Source organism: Apium graveolens, chromosome 4 (genome assembly GCF_009905375.1).
Source record: "Apium graveolens cultivar Ventura chromosome 4, ASM990537v1, whole genome shotgun sequence".
NCBI classification, from domain to species: domain Eukaryota; kingdom Viridiplantae; phylum Streptophyta; class Magnoliopsida; order Apiales; family Apiaceae; genus Apium; species Apium graveolens.
Window position 1 is genome coordinate 17,701,908 of NC_133650.1, and position 23,827 is coordinate 17,725,734.

At 37.1% G+C, this 23,827-nt stretch overlaps 1 non-coding gene across 1 annotated transcript; it reads right to left on the minus strand.

Annotated features, from left to right (window-relative positions):
• Positions 1–15,782: 15,782 nt before the first annotated feature.
• LOC141722847 (small nucleolar RNA R71) lies at positions 15,783–15,889 on the minus strand. The gene has a single exon (XR_012575846.1). It is a non-coding gene; the product is annotated as a small nucleolar RNA R71 (small nucleolar RNA).
• Between the last annotated feature and the right edge of the window lie 7,938 nt (positions 15,890–23,827).

Here is a 23,827-nt window from a genome sequence, read left to right on the forward strand (position 1 = left end):
ATGAAGTAAAAGTTTTGAAAATAACTTTTTGAAAATATTTAAGGTAAGAATGATTGACAATATCAATCATTTCTCGAATACTTGGCGAATAACGAAACATTATTCTTTAAGAAAATAAAGAATATTATTTAATAAAATAAATGAAGGCAATAGTCCTCGAATGAATATTCAAACTAATGTTCACTTATAATTTAAAACTATCCAATAAACATTATTCGATTAATAGTTTTAAAAACTATATATATATAATGTACTCAGGAACATAGCCTCCCGGTTTAGAAAAATGTTCAACTCTGGGTCCCCTATACTAAGGGTATACGCAAGTACTGCTTATCTCTAGCATTGGTATTACCCAATTTATAAACAATTGAATTGATAACAGGATATCAAGATTCTGAAACAGGCATGCATATATATATATATATCATGCTTCAATATATCGCAAGATTTGCTAATAACAACCATGCACTTATCTCAAGATAATGCATATATATATTTACATCACAACAACAGTATAATTATAACGACTCGTGTATTTTTGAATTATTTAATATGTAATTGTGGAAGTATTAATTAAATAAAATCTGTGCATTGGTTTTGACCGCTATGTGTTATTTAATTATTATATATGTGTGATTTATGGTGTACCGGGTTGTCCGCATGATTAATTATGGGGTCGTATTGAATCGTTTTCACTTTCAAAAGTGGACTTAGTGCAAATTCATTTGCATAAATATTTAGAATGCATCTAAAATTGTTTTTATGATTTTATAATTACAATAATTGTTTTTAGGATTTTATAAAATTGAGAAATCAATATTTTATTAATTATTTATCTTTAAATGATCTTCTGATTGTTTTTATTCGAAAAATCCATATTTAATTCTATAATTCTTCAAAAATTATGAAATTCATATTTATTGAAGTTTGAAATATTTCGAGAATTTTAAAATTATTTTGGAAATTTTCGGGATTTATTTCACCCGTTCGTTTAATTGATAAAGCGGGTATAAATTGCATTTCAGAAATTGTTTTAAAATTTCAAAATTTATGTTTTTATAAACTTCGGGATATTTCTAACATTTTAAGACTATTTCCGTGATTTTCTGAATTTATTTTAAGTACATCTCGGTTCGTTAATTATAAAATGCAGGTATAAGTCGCGTTTTAAAATTTATCTAAAAATTACGAAATTCATGTTTTATTAATTTGGGGATATTTATATAATTTTAAAACTATTTTGACAATTTTATGAGTTTATTTTTGTGCAACTTGGTTCGTTAAAATTACGAATATGGGTCGAAAAATCCGGCGTACAGGACACGTGTTTGCTTACCAGAAGTATGTATTGCTATGTTAGTGTACGTGGCAGTAGCAGAATAAAAACAAAATATATCTTGATCAAAACCCAACCCTCCTTATCTATCCTCTCTCCCTGTTATCTGTTTTCCCCCTCCCCGTTTCAATCGCCACTGTTTTCCTTTTTCATTTCGGCGACTCCTCCGCTGTTCTTACGGTTCTGATTATCTGCTCTGTTCCGGCCGCCTGGTCTTGGTTCAGTCAGGGTAATTATTTCCGCTTTCTTGGTTTGTATATACAAACACATATGTGTGTATATATTCAGTTCTGTGCGATTGTTGTGCTATCACCTGGATTCTCTACCTTTTCGGTTGATTTTGCAGCCGTCCCTGTGTTTCCTTTTTCATCTGTCCGCGCGTGTATTGTTATTCTGATTCCTGGGGTTTGTTCGAGTTATTTCTGAAAATTGAATGAATTGTTGATGAGTTTATCCGAATTATTCTATGAGAATTCGAGTAAATTCTTATGATTCTTCGAATTATTTGATTATCGGACTGAAATAAATTATTTGCGATCATAAATTTTATATATATTGGCGAAATTTGTGTAGGACACCCGTAATAAACGGGCCCCACCGAATTTTACCGTCGTCGGCGATGAGCCTCGTCGAGCCGACGATGGACTGTGATGTTTCACTGAGTCCTAAGATTTTTAAACTATTAATTTAGTTCGTAAGGTTATTTTCAAAAAGGATATATATTTATTGGGTATGTATAGATTGTATCGAGATTGTGACTGGGATTTATGAAATTTGACTGAGATTGTTGTTGAGTGATTTGGATTATAAATGGTGGTTGTTGAATTAACTGTCTGATTGATTGGTTGTTGTGGAAGTCGATTGTATTCGAGGGTTAGTCCGATAAACGAAGGAGACACTGCCCGATTTCCGAGAAATTGAACTACGTAAATACGGGAACGTATCCGAGGATTATCGGGACTTCGAGTGACTATATATATATGTGTGTGTGTTTAATACGAAATTTGATTGTATGATGTGGTGAACTGTTTTGCTAAAAGTAATAACCCTAATTTTGTAAAATGACGAGTACATACATGTTTTTTTCAAAAATGAACACCGAACCGATTTTTGAGAACGTGAACCCTAATTGTTGCGTGTGTTGTTATAATGCGAATAATTACGAGTCGGGATTTGATATCATATGGGTAGATTGTTAGCGAGGATATGTCAAGCATACCTAGACGTCTAACGAAGGGTATTTCGACCCTGTAGGTTATAGTCGGAAACCTGAAAGTGGTCGATGGACTAAAGATGACCTAGTAGTCACTCGGCGAGCTTAGTAGAGTTTCAACAGAAAAACTTGAGTATCGAAGTCGAATCCAATGTGATCTAGTGGTTGGACGTTAAAGCCTGAGCGGCAGAGTCGGCTCAGAGTTGATCAGTAATAGTTGTAAAGCCCTGCAAGGCAAGTACTTCTAAACCCTTTTCGAAATACAATGCAAATATTTTTAAATCCTCTCGTGACATATTGTTTAGTATTCAATATATTATATTAAAAGTATCCTGAATCATACAACCTTGAACCTGAATCACATCATTTGATCTTTGAGCCATAAGCCTTATTCTTTGTAAACCATCCTTTGTTGATTTTCAGATACCAAACCACCCAAATATGATACTGCTCCCCAAATGCATAACTACTAAACACCAAACACTGGAACAAAATTGTTTGAAAACACAGAAACTTTTATACTCAAACCATTCTTTATAACATCAAAGAGCTATACCTTGAAAAATCATTAATTGTCTAATACCTGATCCTTTACGGACTGAAAACCGTTTCTTGTACATACCCTGATATATCCTTGTGATATCCATGAGTTTTCTTATGTTTTTATTCAAGTGTTTAATCATCATTGATTATGATCTTGTTGTATCGATTTATATTGTTTATCATATTGAACTGCTTTAGAATTGGATAGTTTTTTTTGTATGGACCAGATTCGTGGTTAGACCATATCAATGGTCAAGTTAGGCCAATGTGTGCCTTGGATCCAGTAGTTAGAGCAGTGCTGTGTGCTTTGCTCGGGGTTAGTGCGTGACTGATCAGCAGCCTAACCTTAGTTTTAAAAACTTAAAATAAATATCCAATTCTAATGATTATTTAACAATAAACTTGATTCCTCTGAATCATCTCGTTTGATCATTGATTAACCTCAATTATTGTCATTATGACTTGCTGAGCTAGTTAGCTCACTCTTGCGAATTTTTTTATGTATTCTACAGCTAAGAAGGATATGGTTGATAGAAAGGCTTCCCAGTTCAATGTACGAGCTAGGATTCCAGATTGAGTTGGATTGAGCTAGCAAGAGCTTATTGCGGTAGTGAGATAGAAAGATTGTAAGAATAATTTTATTATCAGTTGTAAGTTAAATTAGTTGGGATTTGGTACGTTGTAATAAAAGTTAAGGTTGTGGCTTGTTTTTATACTTTAACCTGTTGTGATCCATGGTTATGTGAAGCAGGGTCATTGTAAATAATATTTCTTATACAGGTATATATATTGTGTATGTGTTGTGGACCCCAAACTTCTGACCCGGGTTTGGAGGGCGCCACGGGTTGGTATCAGAGTTACAGGTTATAAGTCACTGAAACAAGCCTAGATTGTCGGGATTGGGTAGAGGGTTAGGATTAGGAATAGGAAATAGAAAGATAAGACGTTGTGAGGTTGAGTACGAGTATATAGTAGGTCTCCGGCACGGTTCGTGTTGCGATTCGGGATTCTTAGCTTGCGACGTGATTTCCAGACAACGACAATGGCAGATCCTGACTTCCCTGTATCATCTGATCGTTTGGAGTTTTCTGTTCGAGGATCGTCATCTTCTATCAGATTTGATTTGCACCTTGTTCTTCCATCAGTATTAACGATACTACCTTCCGTTATGACAGTTGCACCTCTTCAAGCTATTCTACGCTATTCTACCACCTTTGATACAAGACTACCTATTTACGAACCTCCATATGTTTATTCTTGTTTTACTGGGCATTCGGCTGTGAGTTTATCTTTTTAGTTTACCCTACATCTTATTCTATACCCTCGGTTTAAAACTTGTACTATAAAGCAACAGTACCTACGAGGATGGATTCGGGAGTTACAGTAAATAGTGAGTACTTGAGATATAAATAAAGGTGAGAAGAAGTCTAGAAAGAAGATTCAGGTGTTCCGAAGGATAGTTGTTACCAGATTAAAAGAAGCCATTAGTGATTAGACCACCCATGACTAGCTTGTGGAATGGATTAGATAAGTATTGAAAAGAGAGTTAAAGGAGATTATGGTTCTGGAGCTTTCTTGAAGATAATTAATGGTGTTATAACAATGTGATATATTTATAGTAACAAGGTGATGTGACATCAGCCGATTTATTGACTATTGGATAGCCTGTTCTACTTAACTACTGCAACGATAATGTCGGGAGTATTACCAGTATGGAAGCTTTGATGAGAAGCTATGAATAAGATAACATGCAACGACGATTGAAGTTTTCGTCGATTAAGGAAGATAAATGGACACGATAAAGGAGAAAAGGTAGATTGAAGTGAACGGACTTTTATGTGATTGTTTCTTTAATTTGGTACCTTGTTATAGGTAAGAAGGACAACAACCAACTCATATAGTAAGGACAACCAAGTGTGTGATTTTCAAAATTTTCTTAAACAAACTCTCGAAAGAGATTTTCTTAACAAATTTTCAAAGGTTGTTTTAATAAAATAAGTTTTAAACCTTGGTTGTCAAGTTACTACTTGAGTTTTTGTCTGTTATAAGACCCGGATTAACTGCAAGGATGTTTGCTTCAGACTTAGTATTGTTAATTCAGAGAACAAAGTAACCAGCGATTATGAAGAAGTTGATTATTTCTAACGGTTTGACAAGGTTAACAACAGAATCCGCGTACGGAGTAATTATTCATCCAGTTGTAGAGACCATTAAAGTTTAAAGAATTCATTAATGTAAAAGGAGCATGGGCATGATCGAAGAAGATTGGGAAGATTTCCAGACTTTTCTAAAAGAAAAATATTATTAACAAAAGAACCGTTATGTTGAATGATTCGTGGTTATTCTAAATTGAAAAGAGGAAACTCGAGATTATCTGGTAGGAACGCCATTATGATCGAATTGTTAAAGTATTATACGTGTAGGTGCGATGTTAAAGACGCAAGACTTAACAAGTAAGAATCTACCATAATGCTTAATTTGCGGAGGCATTTCAACGTGCTTTTTAAAGTTGTTATATGACACAATTGGGATATGATCGAACAAGCTCGAAAGATAAATATAAGTGAAATGTGGATGGTGACCAATGGTATCATTCTTGTCCTCCATATTACAGCGTATATTCCTTTTTAATTCCTAAAAATGAATGAACTTCTTTTCCTGATAAACTCCTTATGATGATATCAAAAATGAGGATATTGCATTCCTTTCAAATTCAATTGTTCCCTTCAAGTTTTGCTTTCTGATTGGGGCAAACAGTGTTATGATGAGACACTTTGTCAGAATGATGAAGAGTCGGGTGGGACGCCACCTAATCATGTGCTGTATACCATATGGTAAGAAAGACTGGCCATCTTAAGTACCAATGTGGTTGTCTCATTCATATTCAAATCCTTGTTTCTTCTTTCTTTTCAACCTTAATTTTTGTTGAATTATGAATCCTTCTAGTTGTTTTGTTGTACTGTCTTTCTTTGCAAGAGTTTCTCAAAAAAAATCAACATAATATGAACCAAGCGGACAAACTTCCATCTACCTTTCATGCATGGAAAGAAAACAAGGGCATATGGCGAGAATTACAAATCACTAACCCAGTCAGGGATGCACTAAAAATCAAGGGAATTTACTCCAATAAGGAATACATCTCCGAGAACGAGAAATTGCGATTTTCCTGTGAAATATGTTATTCAGAATACGGATGTGGTGATGTGAATGATTATCTTGGATACCTTATGTGTTAAAGTATTGAAAGATGTGGGAGCAACCTGATTGTTTAGCTCCCAAGGTTTTGTTGATAAGATAAATTACCCTGTTGAATTAATAAGATTGTGATTAAAGGACTAGCAAGTCAAGAACGTGTAATTGTTAAATAAGTGAGTACCAATGGTGGAATTAATAAGATTTCTGGCAATAAGTTGTGAAGAATTAATATCATTTGAGATAAGAGGATTTGACATTACTCTAAGGAATGGATTAACTATTTAAGCATGATGCCCAGACAAACCGTCGTGATGAAGAGATAGTCCTGAGGACGTCAAATGAGAATATGATGAGGTATAAAGGAAGAAGGAGGGTAAAGAATTTGTTAACGATGATTACGGTGATCAAGATGTGAGCATTATGGTGATTATGAGATAAATAAAGGTCAGAGGCAAACAAAATTTGAAGATTTTATAACAATTAAGAAGTTTCAAGATATGTTTCCAGATGAGTTATTAATATTTTCTACAGATAGAGCTCGCGATTGACTTAGTACCTGAGACGAAGCCAGTGACTAAGGCCTTATAAAAAATGGCACCAGTTAAAATGAGGAAGTTAGCAAAGCAGAGGCAAGAGATGCTAGAAGAAGAAGCGATCAGACCCAGTGTATCCTATAAGGTGTACCGATACTAATTGTTAATAAGAAAATGGAAGTATGAGATTATGCGTCGACTAAAGCACGCTCAACAAGTTTACTATCAAGAGTAAGTATCTGTTACCTCGAACTACTGATTTGTTTGATCAAACAGAAGAAGCAAAGTATTTTCTAAAATTGATTTAAGATTTGGGCGTTACCAATTGGAGATTGAACCTATGGACAAAATCTTTAAGAAAAATCTGGATGAGTTGTATTTGTGTTACTTAAAGTCAACGGAGGACCATGCGGAGCATTTAATGACAAGTGGGGAGTCAGAGAAGAAAGAAGTTGTATGTAAAGTTTACAAGGTGAAAGCTTTGATGGTAGAAAGCATAAGTAATCAGTGAGGAAGAGACCAAAGGAGGTCCAGTAGAAATTAAAGATTACTATGAATAAAGAAAGGCCAAAAGCACCAACAAAAGTAAGAAGGGTTACCACGGGCTGGTTATTATCGAAAATTTATGCAAGATTTCTTGAAAGTCGCAATACCTTTGACGAAGCTAACCAGGAAAAGTAAGAAGTTATATAAAATGGAGAAAGGTGAAGAAAGTTTTACGGAGCTAAAGCGAAGAATGGTTACATCACCTATTTAATCACTTTAAAAGTATCAAGGAAATTTAGTAGTTATAGTGATACTTCTCATAAGGGAATAGGAGGTGTGTTGATGCAGTACCATAAAGTTATTGTATATGCATCCAGACAACCGAAACCTTATGAGCATGAGTATCCTACTCATAATTTGGGACTAGCAATAATAATATTCACTTTGAAAGATTGGGAAACATGATATGTATGGAGAAAGGTATAAGATCTATACGAACCATAAGCGGTTGAAGTATTTATTCACGAGGAAAAACAAATATAGAGGCAAGCGATAAGCAAAAAGGAGAAAACGAACATAGAAACTATACCAGAAGAATTTTCTATGGAATTTTAGAAGTTGGAATTGGGAGTCAGAGTTTATAATCCAAAAAGGAGCAAGGATGGATAGTATGACCTTTCAGTCAAAGTTGTTAAGGGAAAGATAAGGAGATGTCAAGAGAAGATAATGGATCGCGATGTTAGCAGTTAGTAAGAGGAAATTTATGCGCTCAGGAGAACGATCACGATATCCCCAGGTTTTCTTCCAGCACTTGGATGCTACAAGTAGAAGAATTAAGAAATGAGATCCCACAGGGAATTCACAGTATAAAGTATTTAATCTATTGAAGAGATGCCAAGATATATGGAAATTTAAAGAAAAATAGCGATAACCAGGTATAAGAAGGGAATTTCAAAATAGATTGGGAAGTGTTGGACATATCAAAGAATTAAGGCAAAGTATCGGAGGCCTAGTGAATAAGGCAGACCAAGGAGTGGTTTTACAAGAAGCGAATCGTAAAATGTATCAGTGATGTTGCTGGAGAAAAGGAATGAAATTATGAGATTATGTACTGATTAGCGGGAGTTTAATAAAACAACGAATAGGAATAAGTGACCCCTATAAAGATTGATTACCTATGAGACCTAATCTAAGAAGTGTGTTATGTCTCGAGGACTAACTTAAGATCCGACCTGAGAACATATCAGAGATTACAATTAAAGTGAGTTAAGAACATTGCAAGCTCTGGTGATATTATGTGAAATAACAAGTGTATCAGGTGGCAATAAGGAATTAAGGAATGTGGTGTATAAGGAGTACTTGGATAAGCAAACTGTATTTATTGATAATATCCTCAGCTATTCAAAGAATAAGAAAGTCTGTGTGGAATGCCCAAGGATTTTCCTCCAAAGATTAGAAGGAAAACAACTATGCGTTAAGTTTTCAAAAAAAAAATGACAGAAGATTAGCAAAAGGATTCTGAATTAATCCATTAACAACTACCTAAACAAAGCTGTATGGTAACATATGCCTTATGCGGAAAGAAACGATTGGATGTATTGAAGACCATCGAGGAGTTAATAAACGAATGGGAAAGAGTGGAATCTGAAGTTCATATATGAAATTACTTTTCAGCTTTAACTGATGGAAACAAATAGGAGATGTTTAATTGTTTGGAAACCAAGTTAAAAATACGCACCGCCTACCATCCTTAAGCGAAGAGTCAAAGTGAGGAAGCGATTTAGAGAAAAAAAAACAAGATATGTGCAGAGGTTGAGTTTTAAGGAAAACTGGGATGATCAGTTATCATGAATGTCAGCTTTAGAATGCTACTCTACCAAGCTTCATGTGAACGCAAGTGTAGGTCCCCATTTTTATTAAGATAAAGTGGGAGAAAGAAAGTTGTCAAATTCTAAGTTAATTCAGCACACCAAGAGCGTAGTAATACTGATTGAAGCAACTCGGAGTCAAAGAAAGAAGGCGAAATTATATCGAGAGAGAGTATGAGTATAAAAATAGGACCAGTAGTGTTAGAACAAGTTTCATCTTGAAAGAGACTGGATAAGTCTGAGTAGTAGGGACATGTTAGGTCCTAAAATTAGCGAACCATTCGAGGTGTTGATAAATATAGGTAAAGATGTCCATGAGTTGATTTGACCGTTACAACAGTGTGTATATATAGTGTGTTCTGCGTGTCAATGTTAAAGCGATAAGTATCTGATTTAAATTAAGTGATTGATTAGGAACCAAGGGGCTCTTGTCCAAATTTATTCTGCATATAGTAATCGATCCAAATTCTTAATCGTTAAAGGCGAGTCCTTGAAAATAAATGTATAACCATAGTATGTACATTTGAAATCCTCGAGTAGAAGAGTCTACTTAGAAATTAGAGTCAGATATGCTTGACAAATATCCTCACTTGTTTAGTTAGACCAGATTCTGAGGGCAGAATCTTTTTAAGGGGGGAAGGATATAACGACTCATGTATTTTTAAATTATTTAATATGTAATTGTGGAAGTATTAATTAAATAAAATATGTGTATTAGTTTTGACCGCTATGTGTTATTTGATTATTATATATGTGTGATTTATGGTGTACCGGGTTGTCCGCGTGATTAATTATAGGGTCGTATTGAATCGTTTTCACTTTCAAATATAGACTTAGTGCAAATTCATTTGCATAAATATTTATAATGCCTCTAAAATTGTTTTTATGATTTTATAATTACAATAATTATTTTTAGGATTTTATAAAATTGAGAAATCAATATTTTATTAATTATTTATCTTTAAATGATTTTCTGATTGTTTTTATTTGAAAAATCCATATTTAATTCTAGAATTCTTCAAAAATTATGAAATTCATATTTATTTAAGTTTGGAATATTTCGAGAATTTTAAAATTATTTTAGAAATTTTCGGGATTTATTTCACCTGTGCGTTGATTCGTTTAATTGATAAAAGCGGGTATAAATTGCATTTCAGAAATTGTTTTAAAATTTCGGAATTTATGTTTTTATAAAATTTAGGATATTTCTAACATTTTAAGACTGTTTCCGTGATTTTCTGAATTTATTTTAAGTACATCTCGGTTCGTTAATTATAAAATGCAGGTATAAGTCGTGTTTCAAAATTTATCTAAAAATTACGAAATTCATGTTTTATTAATTTGGGGATATTTATATAATTTTAAAACTATTTTGACAATTTTACGAGTTTATTTTTGTGCATCTTGGTTCGTTAAAATTACGAATATGGGTCGAAAAATCCGGCGTACAGGACACGTGTTTGCTTACCAGAAGTATGTATTGCTATGTTAGTGTACGTGGCAGTAGCAGAATAAAAACAAAATATATCTTGATCAAAACCCACCCCTCCTTATCTCTCCTCTCTCCCTGTTATCTGTTTTCCCCCTCCCCGTTTCAATCGCCACCGTTTTCCTTTTTCATTTCGGCGACTCCTCCGCTGTTCCTACGGTTCCGATTATATGCTCTGTTATGGCCACCTGGTCTTGGTTCAGTCAGGGTAATTATTTCCGCTTGCTTGGTTTGTATATACAAACACATATGTGTGTATATATTCAGTTCTGTGCGATTGTTGTGCTATCACCTGGATTCTCTACCTTTTCGGTTGATTTTGCAGCCGTCCCTGTGTTTCTTTTTTCATCTGTCCGTGAGTGTATTGTTATTCTGATTCCTGGGGTTTGTTCGAGTTATTTCTGAAAATTGAATGAATTATTGATGAGTTTATCCGAATTATTCTATGAGAATTCGGGTAAATTCTTATGATTCTTCGAATTATTGGATTATCGGACTGAAATAAATTATTTGCAATCATAAATTTTATATATATTGGCGAAATTCGTGTAGGACACCCGTAATAAACGGGCACCACCGAATTTTACCGCCGTCGGCGATGAGCCTCGTCGAGCCGACGGTGGACTGTGATGTTTCACTGAGTCCTAAGATTTTTAAACTATTAATTTAGTTCGTAACGTTATTTTCAAAAAGGATATATATTTATTGGGTATGTATAGATTGTATCGAGATTGTGACTGGGATTTATGAAATTTGACTGAGATTGTTGTTGAGTGATTTGGATTATAAATGGTGGTTGTTCAATTAACTGTCTGATTGATTGGTTGTTATGGACGTCGATTGTATTCGACGGGTAGTCCGATAAACGAAGGAGACGCTGCCCGATTTCTGAGAAATTGAACTACGTAAATACGGGAACGTATCTGAGGATTATCGGGACGTCGAGTGACTATATATATGTGTGTGTGTGTGTTTTATACGAAATTTAATTGTATGATGTGGTGAACTATTTTGCTAAAAGTAATAACCCTAATTTTGTAAAATGACGAGTATATACATGTTTTTTTTCGAAAATGACCACCGAACCGATTTTTGAGAACGTGAACCCTAATTGTTGCGTGTGTTGTTATAATGCGAATAATTACGAGTCGGGATTTGATATCATATGGGTAGATTGTTAGCGAGGATATGTCAAGCATACCTAGATGTCTAACGAAGGGTATTTCGACCCTGTAGGTTATAGTCGGAAACCTGAAAGTGGTCGATGGACTAAAGATGACCTAGTATTCACTCGGCGAGCTCAGTAGAGTTTCAACAGAAAAACTTGAGTATCGAAGTCGAATCCAATGTGATCTAGTGGTTGGACGTTAAAGCCTGAGCGGTAGAGTCGGCTCAGAGTTGATCAGTAATAGTTGTAAAGCCCTGTAAGGCAAGTACTTCTAAACCCTTTTCGAAATACAATGCAAATATTTTTAAATCCTCTCGTGACATATTGTTAAGTATTCAATATAGTTCTGCTTTATATTAAAAGTACCTTGAATCATACAACCTTGAACCCGAATCACATCATTTGATCTTTGAGCCATAAGCCTTATTCTTTGTAAACCATCCTTTGTTGATTTTCAGATACCATACCACCCAAATATGATACTGCTCCCCAAATGCATAACTACTAAACACCAAACACTGGAACAAAATTGTTTGAAAACACAAAAACTTTTATACTCAAACCATTCTTTATAACATCAAAGAGCTATACCTTGAAAAATCATTAATTGTCTAATACCTGATCCTTTACGGACTGAAAACCATTTCTTGTACATACCCTGATATACCCTTGTGATATCCATGAGTTTTCTTACGTTTTTATTCAAGTGTTTAATCATCATTGATTATGATCTTGTTGTATCAATTTATGTTGTTTATCATATTGAACTGCTTTAGAATTGGATAGTTTTTTTATGTATGGACCAGATTCGTGGTCAGACCATATCAATGGTTAAGTTAGGCCAATGTGTGCCTTGGATCCAGTAGTTAGAGCAGTGCTGTGTGCTTTGCTCGGGGTTAGTGCGTGACTTATCAGCAGCCTAACCTTGGTTTTAAAAACTTAAAATGAATATCCAATTCTAATGATTATTTAGCAATAAACTTGATTCCTCTGAATCATCTCGTTTAATAATTGAATAACCTCAATTATTATCATTATGACTTGCTGAGCTAGTTAGCTCACTCTTGTGAATCTTTTTATGTATTCTACAGCTAAGAAGGATATGGTTGATAGCGAAGTTTCCCAGTTCAATATACGAGCTAGGATTCCAGATTGAGTTGGATTGAGCTAGCAGGAGCTTATTGCGGTAGTGAGATATAAAGATTGTAAGAATAATTTTATTATCAGTTGTAAGTTAAATTAGTTGGGATTTGGTACGTTGTAATAAAAGTTAAGGTTGTGGCGTATTTTCATACTTTAACCTATTGTGATCCGTGGTTATGTGAAGCAGGGTCATTGCAAATAATATTTTTTATGCAGGTATATTTATTGTGTATGTGTTGTGGACCCCAAACTACTGACCGGGTTTGAAGGGCGCCACAATAATGGGTAGAAAACTTTCCTGAGTGTTCCGGGGTAGACATTAGCTTAGAGTGGGTCCGGTAACCTATGAACAACAACATAAGCCAAAATTAAACCACGGTCGCTTAAGAAACTAGACTTTATCCACTTAGACCCTAACGTTCGCTTTTGCGCTTAACGATTTACATAAGTCGCTCGAGTACCCTCGGCTCCATCATTTTTATAAATTTAACTGTTAAACGTTTCAAGGCGACTCTTTTACGAGTACTTTACCAACTGCCTAATCCACCTTACATAATTGTTTCGTATTCCAATTAGTCTTTTAAGGGCCTTAAATAAGATCTCAAAGTAAAGCGAGGGGTAAAGGTTCGTTCACAAAATGCCGTTACTTAAAACGGTTATTCTCCTAAACCGTATATCGGATCTAAGCAAACCACTGTTAAGTGGAATTTATGACACTTATTTATGCTCTAATAAGCTTTGAGTTTGTGTATTTGTACTAAAGTTATTTGTGTTTTAACATGTTTTTAAGTGTTTTTGCATTTCAGGCTTCACTTCATGAATCGGGTGAATTAGCATTGTTTTGATGCTAATATGGTGTTTATGATGTGCTGGAATAAAAGTTTGGAAGATTGGCTCGAAGCTGCAAGGAATACAGAAGAAAAAAATGAAGTTTTGGTAGAAGGCAGGCACACTGGTGTTGCGTGCGGCCGCGCCGGAAGTACAGAAAGGCAGCGCGCCCCCGCTGGTGAAGCGCGCGACCGCACTGGTCAGGATATTAAAATCCTGATTATTTTACAATTCGAATTGCTGGACTCCTAGGATGCATGGACTGCTATATAAACATAACTCATGTCATTTTTAAGGGATATATTGAGAGATATCAGGACATCAAGGAAGGAGAAGACGACAAGAGACCTTTTGACATAATTCAACAAAGGCGAAGATGATCTAGTTTATTCTTGTGAATCTTTGTTTGAGTTGTAATTTGGATGCTTGTTTCTTGTTTTGCTAAGCCTATATTCTTGATTGTACTTTAGTTTATTTATTCGTATAAAGACTACGTTTGCTATATCATGTTTTCATTGGAACCCACATTGGCGATGAGTTCGATTATGGGCTAATCGTTATCGTGGGGTTCTAGCGGATTTATTTATGGATTTCTTTAGTTAAATTATTTGATACCTTAGTATGTGGTGATTATATGATATCCTAGTATTGGTTATGCGTATTCGTCTTGTGAGCGTCGCGAACTTATAAGATAACGTGTTAATTCTTAATGAAGCGAAAGTGAATTTAAGGATTTAGAACTTGCCATGCTAGCATAGGTTCATGTATTGTTATGCATGATTCGTAGGTAATTTTAACCATCTTACTTTCCCTATGTAATCAAGATAGATAACTTGTGCTTAAACCATTATGTTGTCAAATTCTATAGACATAAAGGGTCTCAATATATTGGTGCCTATTCAGCTTCTATCTCTTTTGTGGATGCTGGTAGAATGGTACTCGTGCAATAAAAGTTGGCGTTTATCAGTTTCATGTTGTCTGATTAGTGTCATTACCATTGCATGCTAAGGTTGAGAATAATAAGGCTATTGAATGAAGTATTTAATGAAGTTAGAATCCCATGTCTGTCATATATATTAGCTCTGTCAAGCTTATTCTCGTAGTTATAATAGTTAGCATAATTCTTAGTTAAAAACACTCTCTATTTGTTATCGTCTTAGCATTTAATAATAACCATACATTGTTGCTTTGGTGTGTAATTTAGATAGTTAACCAATACAGTCTTTGTGGGATCGAATCTGATTTATATCTTATACTACTTACGAACTCGTATACTTGCGTGTAATATTAGCGCGTGTTTAGCGACTAACAAGTTTTTGGCACCGCTGCCGGGGGCTACAGTGTTAGTTACTAGTTTATGTGCTTTCCATCAGTGGTCGTTAAAGTTCATTGACTCGGACATTGTTACTTATTTATTTCCTTGTTTTATTTCAGGTGATCTAGCGAGGGTGTATGCATACGCGTTCGTGTACTCGTAAGAGAACACTGGATAAAGTCGAGGAAGAACTTGTGGTAATTCGTAGGGAAGTTTTTGAGGAAGAAAAGAAGGTAGAAGAAGAAGAGAAAGTTGAACAGCCAATTATAGTAGCTATGGGTGATCAAGTAGAAAATCTGAAGGCTTTGATGGACTATTCTAAGCCTAAGATTAATGACATTCAGTCTAGCATCATTAGACCAGCCATCACAGCTAACACTTTTGAGATCAAGTCAAGCACGATCCAGATGATACAGAACTCAGTTTAATTTGGGGGTTCTCCTACCGAAGATCCCAACATGCACATCAGGGATTTCATCGAGATCTGCGATACTTTCAAGTATATTGGTGTGACTGAAGATGCTATCAAGCTGCGACTCTTCCCATTATCTTTGAGGGACAAAGCTAAGTGCTGGTTACACTCTCTACTGGCAAGGTCTATCACAACTTGGGAAGATCTTGCTCAAAAGTTTCTCACTAAATTTTTTCCCATAGCGAAGACTGCAACAATCAGGAATGCTCTTACCCAGTTCGCGCAGCAAACTGGAGAATCTCTGTGTGAGGCTTGGGATCGCTATAAGGAAATGCTTAGGAAGTGCCCACACCATGACATGCCTGATTGGATGATTATCAACTATTTCTACAATGGATTGGGTCCTACTTTAGGCCCATGCTTGATGCAGCAGCATGAGGAGCCTTGTGGGCTAAGAGCTATGATGAAGCTTATGAACTTATTAAACTAATGGCTGCTAATGAGTACCATAATCCTCCCCAGAGACTAACTCAGGGAAAAGTAGCAGGAATTATGGAGTTAGATACAACAACCGCTATAGCTGCCCAACTTAAGGCTTCGACAATGAAGGTGGACACTTTGGCTAATTATGGAGTTAATCAAATCACTAGTGTCTGTGAGCTTTGTGCTGGTGCCCATGAGACTGATCAGTGCATAATTTCTAATGAATTAGCTCAGTTCATGAGTAACTTCGAGCAATCGCAGCAATCTGTGCCAACCACCTATCATCCAAACAATCGCAATCATCTTAATTTCAGTTGGAGCAATGCTCAGAATGCAGTTCAACAACCTTATCAGCAGTATCCGGCTAAGCATTACAACCCCCCTGGTTTTCAGCAACCGTAGTATGCACCAAAACAACAACTTCAACTGTAATAAGCTAATGAAAAATCTGAATTAGAGGAGTTGAAGCTCATGTACAAGAGTCAAGCTGTTTCTATCAAGACATTGGAAAATCAAATTGGGCAAATTGCCAATGCCTTGCTAAATCGTCAACCTGGTACATTTCATGTGATACTGAAGTGCCAGTAAAGAAGGAAGCTAAGGAGCAGGTAAAGGCAATCACTTTGAGGTCTGGGAAGGTTGCAAATCCCGATCAAACTCAAGAGTTGACTGAAGAAGCTGGGGTTGAGGAAGAAGCAAAGCAGCAGGATAAAGAAGTGGAACCAAGGAAGACTACTGTTGAGCACACTCTGCCTAAGGGTAATACAGGGGAGAAACAGATCTATCCTCCACTGCCTTTTCCTAAGAGGCTGCAGAAGAAAAAGCTGGACAAGCAATTCGAGAAGTTTCTGAAGGTGTTCAAGAAACTTCATATCAACATACCTTTCGCGGAGGCTCTCGAGCAGATGCCTAGTTATGCAAAGTTTATGAAAGGTATTCTATCTCGGAAGGTGAAGCTAGATGATTTAGAGACTGTCGCTCTCACGGAGGAATACAGTGTTGTGCTGCAGCGGAAGTTGCCTCCAAAGCTTAAAGATCCAGGAAGCTTCACTATTCTATGTACTATTGGAAAAGTATCTTTTGACATATGCTTATATGACTTGGGAGCTAGCATCAATCTGATGCCTTTGTCAATATTCAAGCAATTGGACTTACCTGATCCCAAACCTACATGACCTTGCAGTTGGCCGACCGTTCTATTACATATCCGAGAGGTATTGTGGAGGATGTCTTGGTCAAGGTGGATGAACTCATCGGTGGATGAACTCATCTTCCCTGCTTATTTCGTCATTCTTGATTTCGAGGAGGATAAGAAGATTCCCATAATCTTGGGAAGGCCTTTCTTGGCAACTGGCCGAACCTTGATTGATGTGCAAAAGGGTGAGCTTACAATGCGAGTGTTGGATCAGGATGTGATTTTCAATATGTTCAATGCTATGAACTTTCCTACTGATAATGAGGAGTGTTTAAAGTCGAGTTGGTCAACTCGGTGGTCATATCGGAACTTGATCAAATGCTAAGGTCTGATGCCTTAGAAAAAGCCTTGTTGGGAAATTCAGACAGTGAAGATGAGAATGAGGTGAGCAATTGCAATATTTGAATGCGTCTCCCTGGAAGAGGAAGATTGATATGCCTTTTGAATCTCTTGGAATGGAAGAATTGAGCAAAGCTCCTAAACGCCTCAAGCCTTCTATTGAGGAAGCTCCTACTCTTGAGCTTAAGCCTTTACCTGAACATTTGAGGTATGCTTTTTTAGGTGATGCATTTACTCTGTCTGTTATTATTGCATCTAACCTTTCAGGTAGAGATGAGGAAAAGATTTTGAGAATTCTGAGAGAGTTCAAATCGGTAATTTGATGGACTATAGCAGATATCAAGGGAATCAGCCCTTCTTACTGTATGCATAAAATTCTGCTAGAAGAAGGTAACAAACCTACAGTCGAGAAACAAAGAAGACTTAATCCAATCATGAAGGAAGTAGTAAAGAAGGAAATTCTAAAGTGGCTCGAAGTAGGGATCATTTATCCTATCTCTGACAGTTCATGGGTAAGCCCAGTTGAATGTGTACCAAAGAAAGGTGGTATTACTGTGGTAGCAGATGAGAAGAATGAGCTTATTCCTACACGGACAGTCACGAGGTGGAGAGTCTGTATGGACTACAGGAAGCTAAACAAGGCCACTAGGAAGGATCACTTTCCCTTGACCTTCATTGATCAGATGCTTGACAGGTTGGATGGTCATGTGTACTATTGTCTTCTAGATGGTTATTCGGGTTATAATCAGATTTGTATCACTCCAGAAGATCAAGAGAAAACTACATTCACTTGTCCATTCGGTACGTTCGCCTTTAGACGAGTTTATTTTGGTATGTGTGGTGCACCAGCCACATTTCAATGATGTATGATTGCCATCTTTTCTGACATGATTGGCCAGAATGTGGAAGTGTTCATGGATGACTTCTCAGTCTTTGGCGATTCTTTTGATGAATGCTTGCAAAATCTTGGACACGTTCTCAAGAGGTGTGTTGAGACCAATTTGGTTCTCAATTGGGAGAAATGTCGCTTTATGGTGCGTCAAAGCATAATTCTCGGGCACAAGGTTTCTAGTAAGGGTCTTGAGGTAGATAAGGCCAAGGTGGGGGTCATTGAGAATCTTCCCCCACCTATTTCTGTCAAGGGAATTCGCAGTTTTCTTGGTCACGCGGGTTTCTACAGGCGTTTCATCAAAGACTTCTCGAAAATTTCAAAGCCTTTGTGCAGTCTGTTAGAGAAAGATGTCCCTTTCATGTTTGATGACGAGTGCCTTGTGGCTTTTGAGACATTGAAAAAGAGTCTAATCTCGGCACCGGTCATAACTGCACCTGATTGGAATGAGCCTTTTGAGATGATGTGCGATACAAGTGATTATGCAGTTGGAGCAGTTCTTGGGCAAAGAAAGAATAATATATTTTATGTAGTCTACTACGCAAGTAAGACTCTAAATGGTGCTCAACTGAATTACACTACTACAGAGAAAGAACTTTTGGCTATTTTCTACGGTTTTGAGAAATTTCGATCTTATCTACTTGGGACTAAGGTGATAGTTTTCACTGATCACGCCGCCATTCGATATCTCGTCTCAAAGAAGGACTTGAAGCCTAGATTGATTAGATGGGTTCTTTTCTCCAGGAATTTGAATTAGAGATCAAGGACGGAAAAGGAACTGAAAATCAAGTCACTGATCATCTCTCGCGTTTAGAGAATCCTAATGCTACTTCATTGGATAAGACCTTGATAAATGAGTCTTTTCTCGACGAGCAGCTGTTTGGAGTGCAACAAGAAGAGTCGTGGTTTGCAGATATTGTGAACTACCTTGTGAGTAACATCATGCCTCCCGACTTATCTTATGCTCAAAGGAAGAAGTTTCTACATGACGTGAAGTGGTATATGTGGGATGAGCCGTTTCTTTTTCACTAGGGAGCTGACCAAATCATCAGGAGATGTATTCCTTCCAGCGAAACGGGGGGAATCTTGCGAGATTGCCACTCAACGGCTTATGGAGGACATTATGGTGGATAAAAGACATCAACTCGTGTTCTTTAAGCAGGTTTCTTTTGGCCAACATTGTTTAAAGATGCGCATCAGTTCATTTTGAAATGTGATCGATGTCAACGTGTGGGTAATATGTCTAAAAAGGATGATATGCCTCTTAATGTGCTTCTCGAGGTTGAGGTCTTCGATGTTTGGGGAATTGACTTCATGGGGCCATTTGTCTCATCTTGCAATAATCAGTATATCTTGTTGGCGGTTGATTCCGTGTCAAAATGGGTTAAAGTTAAGGCATTGCCAATGAACGATGTGAAAGTCGTGCTTAATTTTCTTCACAAGCAGATATTCACAAGGTTTGGGACTCCAAGAGTCATAATTAGTGATAAGGGGTCGTATTTTTGCAACCGCAAGTTCACTGCCATAATGAAGAGGTATAATGTGAATCATCGCATTGATACGGCTTATCATCCTCAGATAAATGGTCAAGCTGAGGTATCGAACAGAGAGATAAAGCGCATTTTAGAGAAAGTGGTATGTCCATCAAGGAAGGATTGGTCTTTGAAGCTTGATGAAGCTGTTTGGGCGTATAGAATAGCATATAAGACTCCATTGGGAATGTCGCCGTTTCAGTTGGTTTATGGCAAGGGATGTCATTTGCCGGTGGAGCTCGAGCATAAAGCTTATTGGGCTTTGAAGAAATTGAATCTGGACTTGGATGTAGCTGGAAAGAAAATGATGCTTCAATTGAACGAACTTGACAAATTTCGACTTCAAGCTTTTGAGAACAACAAAATGTACAAGGAGAAAGTCAACAGGTGGCACGATCGGGGTCTAGTGCTCAAGAAATTTGTGCCAGGACAACAAGTTCTTTTATTCAACTCTCGTCTCTGTCTTTTTCCTGGGAAGTTGAAGTCAAGATGGTCAGGGCCCTTCATAATCAAAACTGTGTTTTCACATGGAGCGGTGGAAATTTTTGAGATTTATCCGGGCCAAGCATTATTATGGTGATATGGCAACCCGCGAGGTGGTTAGTGCCGTTTTATTATCCACTTGATCTCGAGATTCTACGTCGAGCTATTGACATAAAAGAAGCGCTTCTTAGGAGGCAACCCAAGTATGTTGTACATTAGTAGGTAGAGGAATCAAGAAGAAAAGAGAAAAACAAAAAAAAAATCAGAAAAAGGAAAAAATTCGGGGCCAAGTACAGAAGCTGGGCGCGCCCGTGCTGGCCAAGCGCGCGGCCGCGCCATTTTTCCAGTAGCCAAGCGCGCCCACGCTGTCCTAGTGCGTGCCCGCGCCGGTTTTCCGGCATGTGAGTGCGCCCGCGCTGTCCTAGCGCGCACCCGCGCCGAGTCCCTGTTCAAAAAAAAATAGCAGTGCTATTAGAGAAAAATCAGGATTTTAATTCCAAAATCAATTTTAACCCGATTTTTACTCTTCTACATCCCATAATTCCCTCTCCAAATCAATTTCATTATTCCCACGATTCCCATAATCAATTCCCACTTCTATACCTTATCAAATTCACACCCCTCCACCTATAAATATATACACTTACATACATCTTCTCCACCAATTCACAAACTCTCAAACACATATTCTTTCTAAACACTTAAGCTTTTATTCTCTCTTTTTCAATCCGATGGCACCCAAAGGCAGTGAACTCAAGTTGGAAGTAGTGCCACAGATTCTTCTACTGCGAGTGGTGTGAGGCCCAGGTTATCTACTCCTGAGGCTGATGAGGAGTACACGAGGCTTCTCTCAAAGCCTATTGCTAAGGAGAGAGGATTTCATCTATCAGGAAAAGATGGTAGGCTGTTGGAGATGATTTTGGAGATGGCCTGGGTTCCTTTTTGCGAGGCTCCCACTGCTATGCCTATGAGTGTTGTGCGGGAGTTCTACGCCAATACCAAGGCGGAGAAAAATGGTTTTACGGTGGTGAGGGGGAGGACTATTGAGTACAGTGCTGAGGCTATCAGGACAGTGATTGAGCAGCCTGCGAGGAAGGTGGGCCAGGACACTTGGAATGATAAGACTCCCGAGAACTTCGATTTGGATCTCATCGTTGCTACTCTCTATGTACCTGAGACTCATTGGAAGTTCAAGAGGGGCACTAGTGATTACTTCACGTTCTCTGCTTCATGCATGAACATGTATGCACGGGCTTGGAATTCATTTATTTGTGCTAACATCATGCCATCTTCGCATGTGCATGAGATTATTGTGGAGCGTGCTCGTCTTCTTTGGGGTATTCTGCAGGGTGATTACATTGATTTGGGGATGGTGATATATTAGGGGATCCTGAGGTTTTTGAGAGGAGGTACTACTGGGGTGATTCTGTATGCATCCATTGTGACGAAGTTGTGCATGGCAGTTGGTGTTCATTGGCCCGCACATGAGCAGCTTCAGATTTCCAGTGCTCCTATTGACAGTTCTACGCTGCACAACATGGTTAAGTGGTATGGAGGGAAGCCCGATCCTAAGAGGCTTGGTTATTCTTATGATCATCTACCAGGAGGATGTCCAGCCCCTCAGTCATATGCCGGTGGTACACAACAGACTAGCAAGGCGGGTTTGGAGAGTCGAGTTGGGAGAGGAGGCCGGTCCATCACAGCAGCAGCAGCAGGGGGAGGCAGCAGGAGCAGATATGGGAGCTGGTTTGAGTTCGACGCAATATAGGCGTCTTGCGAGGAGAATGGATACGATGCATGACATCCACAGTCATTTTGCACGCGATCTCACCCAGGCACTTGAGACTGCATTTAGAGCCACCGGAGTTGACATTCAGTGGCCAGTTTTTGGTGAGGATTCCGTGTATCCACCTCCGGACACACCTGACCCTCCACCCTTTGAGGGTGAGGATTCTGATTCAGAGTAGGTATGCCTGATTTCTTACTATTACCTTCACTGAGGACAGTGAATATTTTAAGTTTGGGGGTAGTAGTTGAAGGAATATGTTTGTGTGAGTCTCATATAGTTTGCATGTTCATGATAGTTTTATTTCATATAGTTGCATATATTTTGAAATGTAGTTTTTTTTTTATTTTTGGTAGTTTTTATGATAGTTTGTTCATGTAGTTTCATGCATTTGCATTATATTATGATTCCCTTAGATAATTTTCCGATTAATAGGTGATATTGATGCTAGTGTAGTGATGTCATATTTTGTAATGTTAGGTCTTATTGGATTGATTTGCATGCTAGAGACATGTGTATTTCACTGTCTTATAGGTTGCTACAGTGTTAGATCATAGTCATGATTTGTTGGTTTGTCGAGGTTTAATCACTTGTTTATATTTAGAATTTAGGGTATTCTCTTAATAATAAGACATGGATATTTTAAGAATTGGAGACATTGGATTTCATTGCTAGTTGTGTGGCTATGTGTCAAATGGCTAGTAGTCGGCTCATATTTTTATGAGTAGTCTAGGGTTGAATGAGATGGAGCGAAACACACTCATTCAGAAATAGAAAAAAAAGAAAAAAAGAAAAAATATAGAAAAAAAGAAAAATAAGAAGAGAATAAGTGTTATGTATAATTGATCACGAGTGGTCTCTTTAGTACTCGAGTTATTAAGTTCTTAGGGTACTTTGTGCCTAGTGACCTAAGGCTTCTATAGTCTGGGATCCGCTAACCTAACGCTCGCTACATGGGTACTATTGTATAAGTCTTTTGTGGACCTCACTCATTGCATGATCAAATAAGCATATTTGTGCTGTTTTATTTTGAATAAAAGTGTGAATCCATGTTAACTCCGATATAAGAATTGAAGTGTTATAAGTTATTTTGAGTCTAGCTTTTATTCTGTTTATAAACTTGCGATTTTTTTGATAAGTAGTGAGTTATGATTGTCGATCTAGTTGTAATAGTATATCTGTAAGCATTTGCACACACGCACGTCTCTGGTGTATAGATTGATTGGTGAGATTTGATAGATCTTTATGTGAATAATTACGTTTGCTGAGGTGTTGCTAGTTTATTGGTTTAGTTATTCTTTGGGGATCGGTGCATTCATATTAGTTGCATTCATGCATTTTTATTTCTTGTTCTTTGAGTCTGTTTATGCTTGAGGACAAGCATCGATTCAAGTTTGAGGGTGTGTTAAGTGGCATTTATGATACTTATTTATGCTCTAATAAGCTTTGAGTTGGTGTATTTGTACTCAAGTTATTTGTGTTTTAATGTGTTTTCAAGTGTTTTTGTATTTCAGGCTTCACTTCATGAATCAGGTGAATTAACATTATTTTGATGCTAATATGGTGTTTAGGATGTGCTGGAATAAACTCT